The sequence below is a fragment of the Jaculus jaculus genome, chromosome 7, assembly GCF_020740685.1.
Source record: "Jaculus jaculus isolate mJacJac1 chromosome 7, mJacJac1.mat.Y.cur, whole genome shotgun sequence".
In the NCBI taxonomy this organism is placed as follows: Eukaryota; Metazoa; Chordata; class Mammalia; order Rodentia; family Dipodidae; genus Jaculus; species Jaculus jaculus.
The window spans coordinates 25,225,929-25,247,423 of record NC_059108.1 but is presented as its reverse complement, the minus strand read 5'-3'; the positions used below and the strand labels follow the sequence as shown (position 1 = coordinate 25,247,423).

At 42.4% G+C, this 21,495-nt stretch overlaps 2 protein-coding genes across 3 annotated transcripts in view; one reads left to right on the top strand and one right to left on the bottom strand.

The window, feature by feature from the left end:
• Positions 1-18,394, bottom strand: part of Cab39l (calcium binding protein 39 like) — a 128,423-nt gene extending 110,029 nt beyond the window's left edge. Inside the window, exon 1 of one of the 2 annotated variants that reach the window (XM_045154964.1) lies at positions 18,311-18,394. The gene's annotated coding sequence lies outside the window, so the exon portion shown is untranslated. Of the gene's footprint in view, positions 1-404; positions 545-18,310 lie in introns of those variants that run through there. The other variant, XM_045154963.1, reaches the window with a different exon arrangement.
• Positions 18,395-18,809: 415 nt separating this feature from the next.
• Setdb2 (SET domain bifurcated histone lysine methyltransferase 2) overlaps positions 18,810-21,495 on the top strand; it is a 59,682-nt gene continuing 56,996 nt past the window's right edge. The window contains exon 1 of the mRNA XM_045154552.1: positions 18,810-19,013. The gene's annotated coding sequence lies outside the window, so the exon portion shown is untranslated. The remainder of the gene's footprint in view (positions 19,014-21,495) is intronic.

The window sequence follows — 21,495 nt, the reverse complement described above, 5'->3', positions numbered from 1 at the left end:
CTCTGAAATCTCCACCAACTCCAAATTCACTAAGAAGAAACAAACTAGTACGTTTTCTTGTAGGAACGTCTTCTTGTAGGAATGGATATGGAAACCCTCTCCAGATGTAAGACTCCTCTCTTCCTGTGAGATGTCTGATGAATTTCAGCTCTTTCATCTTTCTATATTTTTACAGAACAAAACGTAGCAGACCTCTGGAGAGTCACAAAGAGAGAGATCTTCTGGGTGACTTGCTTGTGGCAGCATCGTTAAGACCTGTACCTGCTCGGCTTTGCTCTCTTTAGCTTTTAGTTCAGATCTGTTATTCACTTCAGCTACCAATGGAAACTCAGAGTGATATTTATTTCTGATGTCAGTATAAGGATGTGCATGACTACATTTTCCCATCAGAAGAGAAAACTTACACTTTTCTCCTTTAGCACACTGCTCTTGCATGAAGAACATATAAACCACCAATTTGGAGTCTGCATCCTCATTTTCTGAACAGCCACTAGAGGTTTAAACAGAACCCTTTGTTCTTTCTTCTTAGAATTGGATGTTTGTCCTGTAATTTTAAATGTAGTAGAAAAGCTCAGGCTTTGAAGTGATGATGATCCCAGCTTAAATCTCGGTCTCCTACTTAGTAAGTGATAATCTGAAGCAAATGACTTGATAAACTCTGAACCTATAAGGCAAATGTTGTAGCAGGTCACAATGTTTGGCTGCAAGATCCAAATGACCCAGGATAAATGCCAGCACAATGCCACGTAAGTGTCTCTCTCTCTCTCTCTCTCTCCTCTTTCTCTGTCCCTCTCTCACCCACAACATGTTCCTGTTCTGTAACTCAGGCTAGTCTTGAATTGGGCATCTTCCTGTCACCATGTCCACAGTGCTGGGATCACAGACATGTGACACCACACTTAACCCAAGAGGCTACTGCTATGTTAGATGTTTTTCTATGTGATTTTGTACTTCATTTTTACTTGGTTCATTCTACCAAAGGACTGTCCAGATTAAGTGTCCAAGGCCACAGGTTTATTAAATTTCTAGTCTTGACCAATGACTATCAACCTTTTGCAATACTTATTAATACTTCGTAAGTAAAATGCTCTCCAAATAGTAAAACATTCAAAATACTATTACAGAACATATCACACTTAGAAGGTACCATCCAAAATCTATGATTGAGTCTGGCACCTTAGACATCCTGACACGCTCCCCAAATCTATGTTCTAAGATCACTAAAAACTGTTCCTTGCTGGGCGTGGTGGCACATACCTTTTATCCCAGCACTTGGGAGGCAGAGGTAGGAGGATCACCATGAGTTCAAGGCCACCCTGAGACTACATAGTGAATTCCAGGTCAGCCTGGACTAGAATGAGACCCCTACCTCGAAAAACCAAAATGAATAAATATAAACTGTTTTCCTTTTTTGGTGTGGTTTTATTGCCAAATACTGTACAGTTGTGCAAATGTATTTCAGTTCCTTTTCAGGTTTGTTGTTAGTCCAGCATTTTGTTTAATTTTTTAAGTTAGTTTTTTTTTTAACTTTTATTTATTTATTTTAGAGAGCATGAGAGAGAGAGAGGCAGACACAGAGTGAGAGAGAGAATGGGCACACCATGGCCTCCAGCCACTTCAAATGAACTTCAGATGCATGTGCCACTTTGTGTATCTGGCTTAAGTGGGTCCTGGGGAACCGAACTGAGGTCCTTTGGCTTTTGCAGGAAAACGCCTCAACCACTAAAGCCATCTCTCCAACCCTTTATTTAATTTTTGAATAAATATACATGATTCCAAGGTGAAAATATAAACAAGTTATATTTAGAGAAATCTGTCTTTTACTGCTAGTGTCTTTCCCCTGCTCTGTCCAGCCTATAAGTTACTTACATAATGTTGCTGTGGAAAACGAGTGACTTGGAAGGGGCACCATCTATCTGAAGACTGTGCCATTGTTTAGACCCATTGTAATATATCCAGTCAATATCCTATTACTGATGATTTTAAATGATTCCAGTGTTTTGGTTTTTTTTTTTTTAATCTTTTTATTTATTGCAAGATGTGGTGGTGCACACTTTAATCCCAGCATTCGGGAGGCAAAGGTAGGAAGGTCACTGTGAGTTTAAGGCCAGTCTGGGACTACATAGAGTTCCAGGTTAGCCTGGGGCAGACTGAGACACTACCTGAAAAAATCCTATTGGGGTTGAAGAGATGGCTTAGAGGTTAAGCACTTGCCTGTGAAGCCTAAGGACCCTGGTCCGTGGCTCGATTCCCCAGGACACACATTATCCAGATGCACAAGAGGGTGCACATGTCTGGAGTTTGCAGTGGCTGGAGGCTCTGGCGCGCCCATTCTTGTCTTTCTCTCTCTCTCCCTCTCTCTCTCTGTCACTTTCAAATAAATAAATAAACAAAATTTTTAAAAACCTATTGATTTGCAAGCAGAGAAAGGGACTGGCAAGCCAAGGCCTCTTGCCACTACAAACTCCAGATGTATGGGATACTTTGTGCACCTGACTTTATATGGACACTGGGAAATTGAACCCGGGCTGTCAAGCTTTGCAAGCAGGTGTATAACAACTGAGATCTCCCTAGCCTGCCCAGTGTCTTCTTAGAATAAGTGTGATGGTTGGTCTTGATTGTGAATTTTACCTTTTTTTCAGAGTGTGAGAGAAGAGAAGAGATAAGCATGTTAGGGTCCCATGTTACTGCAAACAAACTCCAGATGTTTGTGCATCTTTACGTGGGCACTGGGGAATCAAACCTGGGCCTTCAGGCTTTGCAAGCAAGCACCTTTAATTGTTGAGTCATATCTCCAGTTCCTTGACTATAAATTTGATGAGATCTAGAATCAACTAAAAGACAAGCCTCCAGTCACTTTCAGACGGGGTTACCTGAGGGGAGAAGACCTACCTTCAGAGTGAGCCTTCAAATGGGTGGCCAAGGAAAAAGCAGTGTAGCCTGCCTGTCTGGCTCTGTTTTTTTTTTTTTTTTTTTTTGAAGTAGAAACTTTATATGGTACCTTTGCTTCTTGATGGTGAGTACATCTACCACTGATGCCAACACCTTCTGTTGACATTATTTTCCAGCTTCTTTGGCCTTCCAAAGTGGAGAGGACCAGGCACTCTTCATGAATCGTCCAGGCCTTCAGCATATATTAAGGACTGCCGAGGCACCCAGGTTAACGGACTGAGTAACTACCAGTTTCTCAGCTTCTCCAGTGAGTGGAAAGCCACTGGAGGTTGATAGGCCCCTATTAGTGAATCCCCTTTTATAATACAAATTTTATTGGTTCTATATCACAGGAACCCACCCAATATAACACGTAATGTTGCTGTGACTAACAATATACAACTGACAGTGTGTATTTTATTTTGTATGTAGTTTTTTCCCTCCTAAATGCCTGAGTCCAAGGATAAATGTATATACCATTTTGCTGGATATATACCATGGCTACCAGCAATGTACCTAAATGTCTATTTTTTTCCCAGTCTATTTTACTACTACTGGACATTGGTGAGAAGTGCTTCAGAGTAGCTTTAATTCTTTTGTACAGACCTGATTTGCATTCCTCTTTGTATGGTTGACCATGAACATCTTTTATCCATGTTACCTGCATTTCTTTTCCTATAGGCTCTTTGCATATCTTTGGCCCATGAGGCAATTATACTGTCTAATTTTCAGCAAGTTGTTTTAATTAAAATTAGCTTTTTGTAGTAAAATTCCAAATATTTCCCCCTATTTTGTCATTTGACTTCACTTGTGGTATTTTTTCCCTATGTAGATACTGTTTTATTTAGTATGTTGTATTTATCCCATTCTTCTTCCTTGTTCTAGAAGCAAATCTGTTATAAAAATCGTGGCTAACACTTCACAGACTTTTAATTATGCTCTTCTGTGACTCTCTTGTTTTCTGCCCTGTGGGAATGGTTGTTGCTATCTTCTTCCTTCTGCCTGGAAGTCCAGAGGAACTTTTCTTTATTATTTCAACGTTTCACTAGGACATAATTTGGAGCTGAACATTCTGGATCAATTTTCCCAGTATACAAGGAGACTTTTCTTTTCTTTTTCCTCCCTGGGATGGGAGGAGTGCTGGAGTAAAACCCAGGGCCTGGGCATGCTAGGTTAATGCTGTGCCACTGAACCACACCCCCAATGTGAACCTTTTCAGATATGTACTTGAGTCTTCTTTTTTAAAAAATAATAGCTCCATGATAGAAGGTCAAGTATTAGCTCTGATATTGTTTTGCATTTTTAGGAACTCCAGTTTTATATATCTTCTATATTACTTACCTCCTAGGCACTAAAGATGGGGCTGAGACCTGGACTCTAGCTCTAGTACTGAGAGACAGAGAGAGAGAGGGGGGGGGGGGAGCCTTTCTATTTCCTTTTTCATTCTTTTGGCTGTCTTCATGCCTTTTCTCATTTAATCAAATCTTCCCTCCTTAGGTACCTTGGAACTTAGTTTCCTTTTATTAAATTTTTTTCCTTCATCTTATTTCCTGAGTTTAGAAAAGTCACTTTCAGTTTTTTGTCATTCTTTTGGGGCTTTGCACTTGGATTTGAGGCTTTTGACCTCTATAAACAGTTGGACTTAAGAAAGGGATGCTGGGTTGTAGTTTTCGTTAGCTCCGAGGCTGAATGTCTTAAGGAGCTGCAAGGCTTTCACGCTCACCCTGTGTGCTACTTGAGCAACTTTATATGGCTGTTGCCTGCCATCTTCTGTTCATGTGAAGCGTTTGTTTTCCTAAACCAGATGACAGTGTACACAGAGCAAAATGAGAGACTTGGACTTACTGGACTTCTCAGTTCAACAGAACCAGTTTCTTTGTTTCCATCTCAATGACTCCTTTTAGGGCTGGAGATGGTCTACCTTCAATTCTGCTTTAGGAGGATCCTTGATTTCTACTACCTCACTCTCTCTGGCCACAACCTAGAGGCTTCACGCTCTTTCTATGGGGCCTCTTAAGTCACTCCCTTTAAAGTGGAGCGGTGCTGGCCTGACACTGTGCCCGGGTTCCGTGTCGCTTCAGGCTCTGATCCAACAGGCCTCACACTCCATGCCAGTATTTCCCTACTGTCTCACTCTGGAAAATACTTTTCTGTGCTTACTTCCCCTGCGTTCTGGTTTTCTCTTTCTTTTCTGTAATGATCCTTCATTCACAGCTTCGGCATGGGTCCCAGATCCAGCCCTGCTATAGGGCAGTGCTATCTTCCTTATTTCTGTACAACTTCTATCTATGCTAGGTAGGCCCCGGTGACAATGGTTTTGAAGCAGAATAGAAAGATAGGAAAGAGGGGACTAGCTCAATAGTTAAAGGCACTTGCTTCCAAAACCTGCTGGCCTGGGTTCAATTCCCCAGCCACTCATGTAAAGCAGGATGCAAAAAGTGGCGCAAGCATCAGGTGTTCCATTTGCAGTAGTAAGGGACCCTGGTACATTGACTTACACATACATATACACACACAAATAATTTTTCTTTAAAAGAAAGATAGGAAAAGAGTAAGGGCACATGGAAAGGAAAAGGAACCCCTCACCATATCTGATGGCTTAGTTAAGTTTTGGCACAAATGACAAGAGGTTACCTACACACAGAAACTATACTCGTCCTAAAGATATCACAAACAGGATTATGAAGATGACTAATGAAGCATGCTTAGGACATATGTATAGCAAAACTGCTTTGATGGGGGGTTTTGCCGTAACGTTTCTTCCTCATGTCTAGTACTCTCATGAATCACTTTGAATTTCATTTATGAAAAAACTTTTGATAAGGACATAAGTATACCAACATATTTATTTCCTTTCAACCTTAGAGATTACCTTCTTGGAATAATGTAATTACATATCTCTAGCCACTGCAGAGGCCCTTAGGTACATTTCTTTCCTATGTATGCACTTAATTCACTTCCAGTGTGTTTTGTCCTGATTACTTAAACAATAAACTATAACTCAATCTGAATTTCTTTACTACACTGCAACACAAGGCTGGGTTCACCTGGAGAGAGGCCCTTGAGTCTCTGACAGGGAGCCATGCTGCACAGACACAACGCTGATTTATATTCCCCACTGCTGTGATGACATTTAATCTGCTCACCTTATACATCTTTGGAGACTATGTGGAGAGATTTGGATTTGTGTAGGTTCTCTCGTTCTACTAAAACCTGGAACCAAACTTCATTTACTTTTTTTTTTTTTTGGAGGTAGGATCTCACCCTAGCCCAGGCTGACCTGGAATTCACTATGGAGTCTGAGGGTGGCCTTGAACTCACGGTGATCTTACCTCTCTGCCTCATGAGTGCTGGGATTAAAGGTGTGCACCACCACTCCTGACTTCATTTACTTTTATATAACATCTTTTGACTTTTACTACATTGACAGAAACTTGACAATTTTCACTGTTTGAGATTTTCTTTGCAGTTTACCATGTAAGATTTTTATAATTGTTCCAAATATGCACAGATTCCCACTAGTATACTCAGAGTTTGATAAACACTTCTAAAATCTGTATTGCTGTATATATAACTAATACTTTTACCCACTTAATCTCCCTCACTTTGAGAGGCATGTCAAGGTCCTCTATAATTATTTCTCCTTACATCTTTTGTAGTTTTCCCTTATGACAGCTGTCCTGTCCTTTGGTAAATAGACATTTTTAAAACTCTTTTTCTGTATTGGGAAGATGGTTCTGTGGCTAAAGCATTTGACTTGCAATTCTGAGTACCTGAGTTCATTTCCCCAGAACCTACACAAAGCCAGAATTTGGGATGGAGAGATGGCTTAGTGGTTAAGTTGCTTGCTTGCAGAGCCTAAGGACTCAGGTTCCATTTCCCAGGACCCATGTAGGCCAGATGCACAAGGTGGCACATGTGTCTGGAGTTTGTTTGCAGTGGCTAGAGGACCTGGAGCACTCTATCTCCCCCCCCCAATAAATAAATAAATAAGATATTTTTAAAAAATTAAAAAGCCAGAAGTTGGGTCAAGCTCTTGCAGTCTCCATACCCCTATAGTGAGAAGGGGAGTAGAAACAGGAAAATAAGCTGGAACCTTGCACACAAAGCCTAAGCAAAGACAGCCTCTGGATCAGACTAGGTAGAATGTGAAGTCTGACTTGAACATCACCAAGACCTCTATACGAGGGCCATGGTGCACACGTGCCCACAACAACAAATTAATTATCAAAAAAATTTCTTGGGCTGGCCAGTAGTGAGTACCTATCAGCCTAGCACTCTTACTGAGAGATGGGAGGCAGAGACATGAAAGTCCTTGGAAGCTCCTGAGCCAGCCAGCCTGGTATACACAGAAGCAAACAACAAGAAAACAAGTGGAGGGCTGGAGAGATGGCGTAGCGGTTAAGCACTTGCCTGTGAAGCCTAAGGACCCTGGTTCGAGGCTCGATTTCCCAGGACCCACTTAGCCAGATGCACAAGGGGGCGCACGCATCTGGAGTTCCTTTGCAGTGGCTGGAGGCCCATTCTCTCTCTCTCTCCCTCTTTCTCTCTCTCAAATAAATAACTAAAAATGAACAAAAAAAAAAAAAAGAAAACAAGTGGAAAGTGAGAATCGATACCTCACATGCACTGTGGAATAAGAACACCAGCTTTCACACACAAATGTGCAATACACACATCCCTCAGAAAAAGATTTTTAAAAAATCTTTAATGTGAATTTTAGCTTCTAACTTATAAAATGTTTTTAATATTAGTGCTTTTTAGCCTACATTCTGCCTTATTGCTTTCCCTTTTAATGGGGAACAGCAATGCTAGGGATAGAAGCAGAGACAAACTGAGCATTTTGATTTTCCCCAGTTTTGATCAAAACTGTAAAGAAATTCACATTTACATTTTTATGTATATTGGATGTTGCAGTCAGGTTCAGCATTGCTGGTAGAAATCACCCAAACAAGAGCAGCTTCTGGGAAAAAAAAGAAGTTTATTTTGGCTTACAGGCTCAAGGGGGAAGCTCCATGATGGCAGGGAAAACGATGGCATGAGCAGAGGGTGGACATCAACCCCTGGCCAACATAAGGTGGACAATAGCGACAGGAGAGTGTGCCAAACACTGGCAAGGGGAAACTGGCTGTAACACCCATAAGCCCGCCCCCAACAACACACTTCCTCCAGGATGCGTTAATTCCCAAATCTCCATCAGCTGGGAACCTACTATTCAGAACACCTGAGTTTATGGGGGACACCTGAACCAAACCACCACATTGGGTCTTTTCTATATTATGTCTTTTTCTCTAGATGCTTGGTTAGGGCAAGCACTGAGACCCAGAGCCAAGTTGTATGGCGGAGAGTTCTAATAACACTATTAATAATGTATAAAGGATTCCACTTGGGAAGAGCCTAATTAAGACATCCATCTGGCAAGGGGCAGGAGTGAGGACTGAGCTTCCACACCCTGCCTGGCCTCATCACCAGCGTTTCTACGCATTCACCAATCTTAGAAACTCTTATCAGGTATGATTTTTATGAAGGTTCCAGAACCCACTTTGTGTGTCTGGCTTTACGTGGGTATTTGGGAATCAAACCTGGGCTTTCACACTTTACAAGCAAAAATCTTTAACTACTGAGCCATCTCTCTAGCCCTGACTTTTCTTTTCTGTGACTATAAAAGTTCATGCAATTTTTTCCACAGAGTAACTTGAACCCATGTTCCCAAGACACACATTCAGCTTTAAATAAATTATTTCCCTTAAAGAAGATTTGTTATTATTTCTACATTATCACCCATACAACATATACCACCATCATCTTTCAATCTTAGTGTTAGACCCAAAACACATTCAATGCTTATCACTTGGTTTTATACAAAAGATTGCCTAATCATTAGTCTGAAATTTGTTCTCTACTATATCCTTCAAGTAGAATTCCCAGAAACATTATTCCTTCAATTATTTCATGTTAAAGATGTTTGTCAGGCTGGAAAGATGACCCAGTGGTTAAGGCATTTGCCTGCAAGGCCTAAGGACCCAGGTTCAATTCCCCAGTACCCACATAAGCCAGATGCACAAGGTGGCACACGTGTCTGGAGTTTGTTTGCACTGGCTAGAAGCCCTGGTATGCCCATACTCTATCTACTGCTCTCTATATATAAGTAAATAAAATAAATAAGATGTATGTTGATGCCTCTCCCTTTTCTTGTAGCCCCATTGGCATTTGTTTGTTTGTTTGTTTGTTATTTGAGAGAGACAGAAAGAAAGAGAGTGAGTATGGGCACTCCAAGGCCTCCTGCCACTTGTGGTAAAATGAACAATATAAATTTTACCATTTTGATGTTTAAAATCCAGTGGCATTAAGTGTATTTACAACATTGTATACTATCCTCATTAAGCTTTGTTTTACATTTGGGCAACTATATTTGGCTCTCTGCCTGTCTTGTCATCTTGGCTAAAGTTTTTCCTTTCTGTCCTTGATTTCTCTTTCTTTGCCACCTGCAATGTGCATTCACTGTATTTCTTTCTAGTTTGTCACATAAAATGGTCTTCTTTTCTCTAGCATCTCCTCAGCTCTATCAGCCCTCATTTCACATCCTTGTAATGTCTGGCCACCTTACCTCTTTATTTCCTATTGATGTGTTTCTTTCACCTCTTTCACTTTGAACCAGTCATGGTGGTGGTACACACCAGTAATCCAGCACTGGGAGGGAGAGGCAGGAGGAGCAGGTATGTTTTCATTGCACTTCTCATGAAATAAGCATGTAACAGTCATCGGAGAAATACAAATGAAAATAACCATGTAATACCACTGTATACCTCATACAATAGCCAAACTAAAATTAAACCAAATGGTAACTGGCAATGCAGCGCTGGGAAAGAAAAGAGGTTACTGGCGGTCTCGTAGCTGGCAGGTAAGGGACGAAAGGATACCGGCGCTGTCAGATCCTGCAGGTAAAGGATGAGAGGCCACTCATAGCCCACAGGTAAGGGATAAGAGGCTACTGTGTTCTCATAGCCAGCAGGTAAGGGGTGAGAGGTTATTAGCGCTCTCATAGCCGGCAGGAAAGGGATGAGAGGGTATTGGCGCTCTCAAATCCTTCAGCCAAAGGATGAGAGGTCACTCATAGTCAATAGGTAAGGGATGAGACAGCTATTGGGGCTCTCAAATCACGCAGGTAGAGGATGAGAGGATACTGGCACTCCCATAGCCTGCAGGTAAATTCCAGTCTAGCAGTAGAACTGCTGGTACAATGTCAAATTTCACTCCAGAAGGCTGTACTATACTAGTTGCATCCTTATCAGTGATAGAATTTTCTCTTTAGTTTATACCGTCTCTGTTTTTTGTCATCCTTACAGGTTGTTACTTCAACAATTATTTTACATTTATGATTTGGGGGCTGAGAAGATGGCTCAGCAAGTAAAGGTACTTGTTGGCAAAGCCTGCCTGCCTAGGTTCAATTTCCAAGCCATCTATGTTACCTGGAAGTAAAAAGTGATATTTGCAGCAGCAAGAAGTTCTGGTGTGCCCATACACACACAAATAAATTTTTTAAAAATTTGGGCTGGAGAGATGGCTCAGCGGTTAAGCGCTTGCCTATGAAGCCTAAGGACCCCGGTTTGAGGCTTGATTCCCCAGGACCCACGTTAGCCAGATGCACAAGGGGGGCGCACGCGTCTGGAGTTCATTTGCAGTGGCTGGAGGCCTTGGCGCGCCCATTCTCTCTCTCTCTCTCTCTCTCTCTCTCTCTCTGCCTCTTTCTCCCTCTTGTCTGTTTTTTGATTTTCTATGGTTTTTTGTTGTTGTTTGCTTGTTTTGTTGTTGTTTTGTTTTTTTCAAGGGAGGTTGTTTTTACTCTTTTTTTTGTTTTGTTTTTGCGGCAGTCTCACCGTAGCCAAGGCTGACCTGTCTGGAACGCACTATGTAGCCCTGGCTGGCATGAATTACAGCAACCTCCCTGCCTTTTGAGTGATGAAAAACAAGAGCCACCACTACTGGCCCATGCCTGACATTTTTATATGGGTTCTTGGGATCTAATTCAGCACTTAATTAACTGATTTCAAATATAAAATACTTCATTTTTCTCAGGAAAGAGCTTTGCCTTTCAGAGTTGTTTATCACATGAGATGGTGACTTAATGAACCTTATCTACACTCTCAGGAGGTCAGCAAAGGCATCAAAACAAAGGCCAAAAAAAAAAAAAATACCTTCAGCTTCACTTGCTGTTTGTTGACTTAAAAGAACAAGGCTGGAGAGATGGCTTAGTGGTTAAGGTGCTCGCCTGTGGCATCTAAGCATCCAACTTCAATTCCCCAAAACCCACATAAGCCAGATGCACACGGTGGCGCATGCAGCGCATGCATCTGGAGTTTGTTTATAGTGGCTGGAGGCCCTGGCACACCCATTCTCTCTAATAAATAAAAATAAAGAACACAACACATCAATCTCGTTCACTTTGGTTGGGCACAGTGGTTTAGGGAGAGGTTTAGCAGAAAGAAGGAAGATCTCAAATTGGACTACATAGCGAGACCCTGCCTCAAAATCAAGCAAAAGAGCTGGGAGTGGTGGGAGCACACCCTTTAATCCCAGCACTTGGGAGGCAGAGGTGGGAGGATCACCATGATTTCAAGGCTACCCTGAGACTACATAGTGAATGCCAGGTTAGCCTGAGCTAGAGTGAGACCCTACCTTGAAGAAAATAAAAAGCAAACCAAAAGAACTTACTGGGCATGGGGCACATGCTATACACCTGGCACTCAGAGGGCTTCCAGCCTAGGCTCCAAAGCAAAATACTATTTAAAAAGATATGTATCACTGATTTTGGAGGATATACAGCTATAGCTAAGAGGCAAAGATGGCTCTGAACAAAGCCACTAAGGGGCTAAAACTGTCACCTTTGCTATTTCCCTCAGTTCTCCAGGAAGCTATGCCTTTAAATTTTTTATTTGCATGTACACGTGTGTGTGTGTGTGTGTGTGTGTGCATGCGCACACACACACACACACACACATATTCAAGGCACTCCTGCCATTGCAAACAGAATGCCTGAGTCACTCACTGCATCAGGCTTTCTGTGAGTGGCTGGGGACTTGAACCCAAGCTTTGCAAGCTAGCACCTTTAACTGCTGAGCCATCTCCTTAGCCCCACCCCACCCCACTTTTTGAGTCTCATTATGTAACCCCGTTCGATCTGGAACTCATGATGGTCCTGCTTCAGCCTCCAGAGTGCTGCAATTTTAAGTAGGTAACCACACCTGGCTTGCCTTTTGTATCTCATTAACTGCAAGGTTAGCAATTGCTGGGGAAACTTAAAAAGGCATCATCAAAGTTATTAATCAGTAATTTTCCTCTAGATTTGCTGAACCCATGATACATGCTGGTCTTCAGATAATAGCAAGGTGCAGACAAGAATCTTATTCTTTCTCATCTTATGCTTTATTTCAGTGTGTGTCCAGATGCGCATTTGTCATACACACGAATGCAGAGGCTACAGGACAATGTCAGTGTCTTTCTCTATTGCTCATATACATGTTTCCTTGAGAATGAGTCTCTCAACCCAGAGATGCCATTTTTCAGTCAGAGTGCCCCAGCAATTCTCTGGTCCGTGTTCCTCATAGGACTGGGATAACAGGTATTCATGGCCATGCCCAGCTTCTCATGAGGGCACTGCAAAGTGGAACTCAGGGCAAAACCAGGCTCTCTCAGGCCCTCATGCTTGCACAGCAAGCACTCTTAACTGCTAAGCCATCTCCTCAGTCATGACAATCTTATTCTTTAATTAAAAACAAAATAATAGGGCTGGGGAAATGGCTTAGGGGTTAAGGCATTTGCCTGTGAAGCCTAAGGACCATGGCTCTATTCTCCAGGACCCACGTAAGCCAGATGCACAAGGGGGTGCATGTGTCTGGAGTTCGTTTGCAGTGGCTAGAGGCCCTGGCATGCCCGTTCTCTCTCTCTCTCTCTCTCAAAATACATTTAAAAAAATAAATAAAAAATATAACAATGGGCTGATAGCTCCGAAGTTAAGGCACTTGCCTGGAAAGTCTAACGACCTGAGTTCGATTCCCCAGTACCCACATAAAACCAGATGCACAAAGTAGCAAATGTGTCTGGAGTTCATTTGCAATGGGTAGAGACCCTGGTGCACCCATTCTCTCTCAGCTGAGCACAGTGATGCACACCTTTAATCCCAGCACTCAGGAGGCAGAGATAGGAGGATCACTGTTAGAAGTCAGCCTGGGCTAGAGCAAGACCCTACCTTGAAAAACCAAAACGAAACATATATATTGTAAAAGTTTTTTTTTGTTTCGTTTTGGTTTTTCAAGGTAGGATCTTACTCTAGCCCAGGCTGACCTGGAATGCACTCTGTATTCTGATGGGGGCCTCAAACTCATGCCAATCCTCCTACCTCTGCCTCCCACGTGCTGGGATTAAAGGCGTGAGCCACCATGGCCGGCAAAACAGGGTTTAACTATGCAGGCCAGGCTAGCTTCAAACTTGCAATCCTCCTGCCTCAGGCTCCGAGGTTACTGGCCAGGCTTGTGCTACCACACCCACCAACAAGATGTCAAATCAGTGTTGGTAATGACAGCAGAAAGATTAATAGGAAAATCATTTTGGAAACCGAAGCTACAGACATGTTATCCAACTGCAGAAGAACTGGGCTTTAAATCTGAGCCACACAGATGCTGACATTCATAATCAAAGATCTCAGGATCTACAGGAAACATACGAGGGAACAGTACTTGTAGTCAAGTTGAACACCTTTGTCAAAAGACTGAGAAAAATGTGGCTCTAGTGTTCAAAAAATAATCTGACATGAATATAAATATTACGTGTGTGTGTGTGTGTGTGTGTGTGTGTGTGTGTGTCTCACTCATATTAAAATGTTAGTTTAAGTAGCAGGAACAAGTGAAGATTACCAATGAAGTTGCTACAGGTTTGCCTAGAAAAGGATCCCTCCATCCTTTTCAAGTAAATAGATAAATATGCCAAACAGGGCTGGTATGTAGTCCAGAGGGTTAGTTTGCCTCATATGCAAGACCCTGTGTTTGATCTGGAACACTGTTAAAGAAAGAGAGAAGGACAGGCCACATACACAATACTTTATTTTTCCCCCTTTAAGTGAAACAATCTGAATATCCCACTGTGTTCATCTCAGTGGTTAATGGAAATCCTCATGATTCCGGTGCTCAGTCAATTTCATTGACTAGTGAATACCACAAAATTGCAGTGGTCACTTTGACCATTAGATAGTTTCAACTCTCTTATCTTTTTAGTCATATTAATTTAGCCCAATAATGGATGGCATTGATTAAAAATGAGAAAAGTAACAGTTAAATTCATTAAATTTAAAATAGAGTATAGAACTATTACTGCAAATTCAAAACGTTCCCAATGTAGCAGTTTAGACAATCAAATGATGTCCAACACTTAAAATATATATTATATATAGTCTTAACAAGGTAGGGTCTTCTAGCATAGGCTGACTTAGAATTCACTATGTAGTTTCAGGGGGTCCTCAAACTCATAGTGTTCCTCCTAACTCTGCCTCCCAAGTGCTGGGATTAAAGATGTGCGCCACCACATCTGGCTCTAAAAATAATTTTAAAGACTGGGGAGATGGCTCAATACATGAAGTTCTTGTTGTGAAAGAATGAAGACTGGAGTTTGAGTCCCAATACCTATGTAAGTGCTTGGTGGGCCTGGCAGCCAGGCTGTAATCCCAGTATGCAGGAAGTGGAGAGAGAAAATCCCCAGGCACACCACACCATACCACACATACTACATGCAAGCAAGAAAGAGAGGAGAGAAAAAGAGAGAAGAGGGGAAGGGAGAGGAGAGAAGAAAGGAGAAAGGAAAGGAAAATAAACTACATGGACTGGGAACACGGGTTAATAGTTCAGTACTTACTTAGCATGTCTATGGAAAGCCCTCGGCTTGATGCCAAGCAACCCATCCTTCATAGACCCCACTTCAAATAAATAAATACATAAATAAGCCCTAGACAAAAAACATTCTATAGCAAGAGAGATCTAAATCACTAAAGTTAAGTCTGGTATTCATCTATTGAAATGTTACATGCTTTTACCAAAATCACAGGCAAATAAACTATTTTTTGCTTGAGGGCTCATCTTACTTAAACTTTCAATAAGATCTATTTTTTAATATTTTATTTGTTATTTATTTATTTGAGGAGAGAATGAGCATGCCAGGGCCTACAACCACTGCAAACGAACTCCAGACGCATGTGCCACCTTGTGCATCTGGCTTACGTGGGTCCTGGGGAACTGAACTGAGGTCCTTTGGCTTTCAGGCAAACACCTTAATCGCTAAGCCAACTCTCCAGTCCATAACAAGATCTCTTAAACCTCTCACAAAAAAAGTGGCTCATGAACCTACCCTTAATATTATCATATCTGGAAGTTGGAAACTGTAAATCAATTTAGTCTGAATGAAAAGTCAAGTTTCCTAGAATGTTTAAACCGTAATTTTTCAGTTAGGCTAAAAAAACTATATATGCATATCTTCCAAATACTGCACTTTTCTTTCTACACTGAATAATTATACTGTCTAATATACATTAGGTACTTTAATAGGTAAATGAGATACCAATGCTTTGGCAACATTTACTGAATACTTAAACTGTTACTGGAGTTTCCTTGTTTTGCTTCTTTTTGTTTTTTGTTGTTGTTGTTGTTTGTTTGTTTGTTTTTCAAGGTAGGGTCTCACTCTGATCTAGGCTGACCTGGAATTCACTATGTAGTCTCGGGGTGGCCTCTAACTCACGGCAATCCTTCTACCTCTGCATTCTGAGTGCTGGGATTAAAGTCATGTACCAGCACGTCCAGCTTATTTTGCTTATTTAAAAAATATATTTATTGGGCTGAAGAGGTGGCTTAGCGGTTAAGTGCTTGCCTGTGAAGCCTAAGGACCCTGGTTCGAGGCTCAATTTCACAGGACCCACGTTAGCCAGATGCACAAGGGGGCGCACATGTCCGGAGTTCGTTTGCAGTGGCTAGAAGCCCTGGCACGCCCATTCTCTCTCTCTCTCTGCCGCCCCTTTCTCTCTGTGTCTGTAGCTCTCAAATAAATAAACAAAAAAATTAAAATATGTATTTATTAATTTATTTACAAGCCTAGACAGAGTGAAACGAATGGGCACGCCAGGGCCTCCAGCTGCTTCAGACAAACTCCAGGTGCATGCACCACTTTGTAGCATTTGGCTTAACATGAGTACTAGGGAATTGAACCTGGGTCATTAGGCTTGGTAGGCAAATGTCTTAACTGCTGGACCATTTCTTGCTTTGTTTTCTTTTTGGTTGCTAGGAACTGAAGCCGGAGCACATGCTCTACCACCGATCTAAGCCTCCAGCCCTATACTAGTGCTTCTTGCCCATTAATCTTCTGGTCATTCAGCTTCTACTAGGGTTACCAGGCACTTAGTTCCACAAACCTGCAGCCTTGGTTTCTCTGTATTTTAAACTGGGAAATGGAAATTGGTAAAGGAAAATTGCTTTACAGTTTTTAAACTTACACAGGTCACCCGTGTATGTTCTCACCATGGTCTTATGGTTTCTGTAAATTCTAAGATGACCACAAGCAGTGAAGAGGAAATCAGACTTCTTTCCCCAACACTACCCTTGGCCAAACTGTAAATAAAACCATTTAAATCTACCAATTTGTTTAACTGTTTAAAATCTAAGGGAACCAAGACTGCAGGTTTATATGGACTTCGGTGCCGGGTAACATTAACAGGAAATTTAGCCATTAACTCAAAAACAAATTGGTATTTGAATTCTTTTTTTTTTAAATTTTCACAATTTTTATTAACATTTTCCATAATTATAAAAAAATATCCCACGGTAATACCTCCCAGTATTTGAATTCTCGTAACTTAGGTTTTATAAGGTTCATAGGCTTAAAAAGGAAATTGCATTTAAGCATGTCTATTTTGCTGTTTTTATCGCTGATATTTCTGTCACAAAATATCTACATCATGTACTGTTGACTCAGCTGGGCCATCAGCTATCCTTGACAAACTGGAAGCTAAACTAAGGATAGTAAGGTTAAGTCTTTGTTTCACAAGTGTGTTAAAACTACTAACACTGACCACAAAATATTAGCCTCTATTTGGCTGGATTTTGAGATCAAATGAAAGTCAAGGCATGCTTTCTACAACTAAAAAAACAAAAAACAAAAAAAAAAAGAAAGGAATGGTAATTCTGGTGGGTTTGTTAAATATATATTTTTTTATTTGAGGGCAGAAAATGAGGGAAAGACAGAGAGAGGATATGAGGGAATAGGCGCACCAAGGCCTCTCGACACTGCAAAGGAACTCAAGATGCATGTGCTACTTTGTGCATCTGACTTTATGTGGGTACCCTAACCCACTCCAGCTGCCTTTTCAAGCAAGCACTTAACCACTGAGCCATCTCTCAGCCCAATTCTTGTCTTCTTACCCCCCAAAGAACTTTAAAGTCAAGGGACTTTCTCTAAAAGTCTCCTACTCCATAAAGAAGAGACCAAGCAAGCTATGGCAGACACAGAAATTTACAAATTTGACAGGTGACTCTTGTGACATACTTCTGAATTCCCAGCACTTGGGAGAGGACCAAGAATTCAAGGCCCGCTTGGGCCATATATATTAGTTTGAAGCCAACCTAGATTACATAAACCACTGCCTCAAAAAAAAGTGATAATAAAGATGTTTTTGACAAAATTCTTCCTTCACTTCCTGTGTCTTCAAAGACGACTTTTTAACTTTAAAAAAAAAAATTCACTGCAGGAATGCTGGCTGCACACTACTGACTAACACTGACCTCACACACAGCCTGATCTGCACTAACATCAAAGAATGGCCTTGTCACTGGGCAACTCCCGGGAAGAGCTTGAACAAGAGTTTGGCAGCCCAAAGGCAAAGGCCAGGAAGCGAACGGGTTTCTTTCAAACTTGACGACAGCTGATGGTGCAGCTCCCTCTTTCCATTACCATCCCTTTTCCTTTCTGAATGCAGCAGCCGGCTCCCTTAATCGCTAAAGGAGTCGACGGTGAGAATCCCTCCGACACACATCGCTGGAAAGAGTTCCCGGAAACCTAGGAATCGATGTTGAAAACATCGAAGCCCGCATCAAACCCCCCACCAATAACCAAAACAAAGCCCGGAGGGGGGTTCACCACCACCACCACCACGCCTCCCTGCCCTTACCCAGGGCTGAACCTCCGGCCCAGGAGCCCTAATCCTTCCAGGGAAGTCGCCTTACGAAGGTCCTTCCAATGTCCCCTTGCCTTTCCCCACAACCCTTCTAATACAGATCCAGCCGCTACAGAAACGCTTTCGAGGCCCGGGTACCCGTCACCGCCACACACAAGATGGCAGCCGCACACCTACCGCAGGGTACAGGCAGCAGCAGCCCTCCGCCGAGTCTGGCCTCCAGACCGCGGGTCACCCCATTGGCCCAGTCAGGGCGCGAGACGAGCCGAGAGCGTCGGGCAGCCAATCAGAAGGCGGCGCGCTCCGAACGCCGCCGCGGTGCGCACGGAACGCGCGCGCTGCCGCGGGGGTCGCGGAACTGGTGTGAGGTGCAGCCAATGAGATGAGAGCTACCTTCCAGCCAGCCGGCCGCCCGGCGTCTGACGTCACTCCGTCACGCAGCGGTCGCTGTTTTTTGGGTCTGCTTGGAATTTGGAGGCGGCGCGCTCCCCCTCCCGGGCTGGGGCGAGGTTCGGTGAGTGGTTAAACTACTTCCCTGCCACAGGGCACCTGACCTCGGACGGTCAGCGGAACCGGCGGCGGAGATCCCCGGGACGACGCACTTCGCGCCGCGCCGCAGTCAGAGTAGCGGCCGGAGGCCCGGCGGTCGGAGGACCTGGCGGGTCCGCGGTGCGCTCGGCGCAAACCACGTGCGTGCCGGGATCCGCGCGCCCGCAGTTCTCAGCCGCTATTTCAGCCTCTCTCCTGTGCACACCTTACTGACATGCAATATGTCTGTGCATCTGGCAGGCCGAGCCTGTAAGCGGGGCTGCAGAACGTGGGATACGGTGTAAAATGCCCAAACAGAACTGAAAGGTTGGACTTTTGACCCATTTCACAGGTAAGAGGACACAATCCAAGATTCCCGGAGTTGAAAATCAGATCCGAACAGCGCCTGGTCATCAGTCACAATCCGAACGGTGACCATAGTAAGGGAAGGTGTGTCATTGACTGATCTTCGATGTGTGGACACACCTACGTTGGGTTCTGCTGTGTAAGCGCTTTTTTTGTGTGTGCGTGTGTGTGTGTGTGTGTGTTTGCACAAGTGTATGCTCACTCACGTGGAGGTCAGATATCCTCAAGCGCTCGCCACCTTGTGTATTGATTTATTTTTGAGACAGTGTTAAAGAACCCAAGTTCATCCATTCCGCTAGCCTGGCTAGCTGCCGGCTCTGGGGTCCTCCGGTCTCTGCCTCCCCGTGCTGAGATTACGTGACAACTGCCAAGTGCAGTTTTTACTTGGGTGCCGGCAATCCAAACTGGTCCTCAAGTCTCGGCAAGGCAAACACTTTATCGGCTCCTACTTATTTTTAGTTTGTATTTCTTCTACGAATAGGTCTTCCTCTTCTTCCCGTTTTTTAGGCCTCTCGATCTTTCTGCATTTCCCTAAGTCTAGTAATGTTGAATCAGAGCGGGAAGCGGGAATGGCCAAGTGTCTCCGTCCTGTTTCTGACTCATGAAAATGGCTATAATGCTTGTAGCCAAGGAAGTTCTCTTACTCATAGTTTGCTAAACTTACCCCCCTACACACACACACACACACACACACACACATACATACACACACACGAATAACATTGAATCGTTTTTCTAACTTGAAATCAGTTTTCTTTAATTTACCTGTTTATATAGGAATCTACATTTACAAACTTCCCGACTTTATGACTTTGGGTATTCCTGGGATAAAATCCACTCTTACTAGATACTTTATTTAATATTTCTACATCCATACCCAAAAGTCATTTGGACCTTAAGGTGTTTTTTTTTTCTTTGTATGCTAAGGTTATTCTCATCTCAGTAAAAGCTGTTGAGTAGCTTATACTTTTCTTGCTCTGCAGCAGTTTGCATATGATAGAAATTCTTCATTCCTTGAAGTTTTGTACAGTTATAAAACTTCATAACTCTGTACTGTGAGTGAGGGATGAGGATGTATAGCATGAAATTCTAGCAAGATCTTTATTGTTTCTATTTCTTTTTATATTTAATCTCTTGAGATTTTTCTTCTTCGTGACCCTTTGGGTAATTTAGATTTTTCTAAAAAAAAAATGTTCAGTTTGTCTCTGCATTGCCATAATACTGTTTGAACCTTCTTTTCTTTTCTTTTTTTTTTTTTTTGGTTTTTCAAGGTAGGGTCTCACTCTAGCCCAGGAATGACCTGGAATTCACTATGTAGTCTCAGGGTGGCCTCGAACTCATAGTAATCCTCCTACCTCGGCCTCCCGAGTGCTGGGATTAAAGGTGTATGCCACCACGCCCGGCTTGAACCTTCTTTTCTAATGAATAAAATTCACTTAAAACTTAAATTTCTCCGCATACTCTGTAAGCCATAAATTATTTGATAATCTTTGACACTGTGATTCATAGGCTTCTTATTTAAAATTATCACAGGAAGATTTTGCTTAATTCCATCCAAGAACCTCTCCTTTAATATCTAAGGTCATCACATTCACCTTATTGTGCTTATTTTTTATTTGTCTGTGTGTGTGTGTGTATGCATGCATGTATGTGTGCCAGGGTATCTTACCACTGCAAATGAATGCCAGATATTTTGGGATTTGAACCCTCGTTTGCAGTGGCTAGAGGCCCTGGCATGCCCATTTCGCTCTCACACACTTTCTCAAATAAATAAATGAAAAATTTAAAACAATTAACCATGCTACTACTTTATTTTCTCTGGTCTTAAAATAATTTCTTCCATTCCTCCTCCAAAAAAGAGCATAATCTTTCAAAGTGAAATTTGGCATATTTATTTTAGTAAAATTTATTTTAATTCATATTCAGCATTAATGTATTTTATTTATTTGCTTGCCATTGGGTTTTGAACCTCAATAACCTTTTTTTCCCATTTCACTTTTCTTGATGAATTACTTCCTTATTTCAGAGTCTCAAAGGGTCTTTTGGGTATCTATAAAATGTTATGTAATATGAAAACATAGTGTAGAATTCTTGGTGCATATTTAGCTTACTTTTAACATTTTGACCTTGATGTTTCTAGTGAGTTTCATTTTTGGTCTGATATAAATTCCTTTTAGATCTAGACTACGTTTTATATTTGGTATTCTGAAGCATATCCAGTTGTCTTTTGTATGTATTAAGAACTCCAATCTGGGGCTGGAGAGATGGCTTAGTGGTTAAACGCTTGCCTGTGAAGCCTAAGGGCCCTGATTCGAGGCTCAATTCCCCAGGACCCACGTTAGCCACATTACACAAGGGGGCGCACGCATCTGGAGTTTGTTTGCAGTGGCTGGAGGCCCTGGCGCACCCATTCTCTCTCTTCTCTTCCCTCCCTCCTTCCCTCCCTCCCCCTCCCTCCCTCCCCCCCC